This window comes from Nannospalax galili, unplaced genomic scaffold, assembly GCF_000622305.1.
Source record: "Nannospalax galili isolate Female #2095 unplaced genomic scaffold, S.galili_v1.0 scaffold1518, whole genome shotgun sequence".
In the NCBI taxonomy this organism is placed as follows: Eukaryota; Metazoa; Chordata; class Mammalia; order Rodentia; family Spalacidae; genus Nannospalax; species Nannospalax galili.
The window spans coordinates 93,181-94,528 of record NW_008340935.1 but is presented as its reverse complement, the minus strand read 5'-3'; positions in this window follow the sequence as shown (position 1 = coordinate 94,528).

Sequence of the window (1,348 nt, the reverse complement as noted above, 5' to 3'; positions counted from 1 at the left end):
AAAGACTCATTGATTTCACTACCAACACTGAGATGTTGGTGCATGCATTTCTAATCTGTGTGAATCTATTACTAGTCATAATTGGTTGCACTTGGATCCTTGGAGGCTGTGCATGTCTATAAAGTCATCAGGTAGATTTCAATGGTAATGTTTATCACCTCCATTAATTAACATGAGGTAAATTTCCGTACTTCCTCCTCAAATATATTTTTAAAAAAATTTGTTGGTGTGTGTGTGTGTGTGTGTATACCACACAGAACACCCCAAATGAACTTATTAAACTGTACACCCACTTCCCAGATAGCATCCTCCCATAGCCTCCTTCCCCCACTAGAGCCCTTATACTCTGGTATCCCTGGTACTGTGTGCTGTGTTGTCAGCACCTCCAGCCATTCACCACTACATGCCCATTTGGTGAATGTAGTCAGGCTGTCTAGAGGTCTTTGTTTTAGAAAGGTCAGCTGTTCCTCATCTAGCAGCAATCAGTTGTCAATATTCCTTTAGATAAGATTGGGGTCTCCTGTTCATTTTCCCAGTTGTATACTGGGTTACTATCTGGGAGTCCCTTTGGCAACCCTGGCCAACAACAAGAAGGTATCTCCTATCTGGAATTGTTGCTTGTTATGTAGCCTTTAGCTATTCATATGGACTCTTAAAATATATATTGGCCCCTTTAATCTTTGGTTATACTTTCCTTTTGGGTGTTTAAGGCCATACACTTGGCCCAGATAAACCAATTTATTTTTACTCTTAAGGTCGTTTGAGAACCTGTTCCTCAGGGGTCACATGGCCTTGGGAGGAGCCCCTGGCTCCTTTCTTTTACCAGTTCCACCTATGTGAAGATAAGTCAAAGGTCCTGCTTAACCATGGCTAACTTCATTTGGAAGCATGGAGGAAATATTTCCTCTGTGTTGACCCTCCTCTTTGTAGACTGGATTCTGGTTCAATTCCATCTGGTGGGGTCTCCGTAGCCTCCTTCATCAAGATGACAGTTGACTCACCACAATGACAGGACATTTTGAGAGATGCTCATAGTCCCCTGGAACAACTTGACCTAGGAGGGCAAGGAGCAAAAACTGCCCTTTCTGTCCCTCTGACCAAATTATTATAGGCCTCAAAGTATGTCTGTTACATATCCAAGAAGGTTAGTTCCACCAGTTTGGTACTTTTAATTACTGTGTGTCATGTAGATAAATCTTGGGCAAAGACCAATTGTTCTCAAATAAACCTTACCTAGACATATATTTCTTGATCTGCTTTGTGTAATTTGTCAGTGGGTTGATGGAGTAATGTTGTTGCCTCTGCCTTGTAGAATTAGCTAGGAATTATTTATCTCTCACATTGTCTC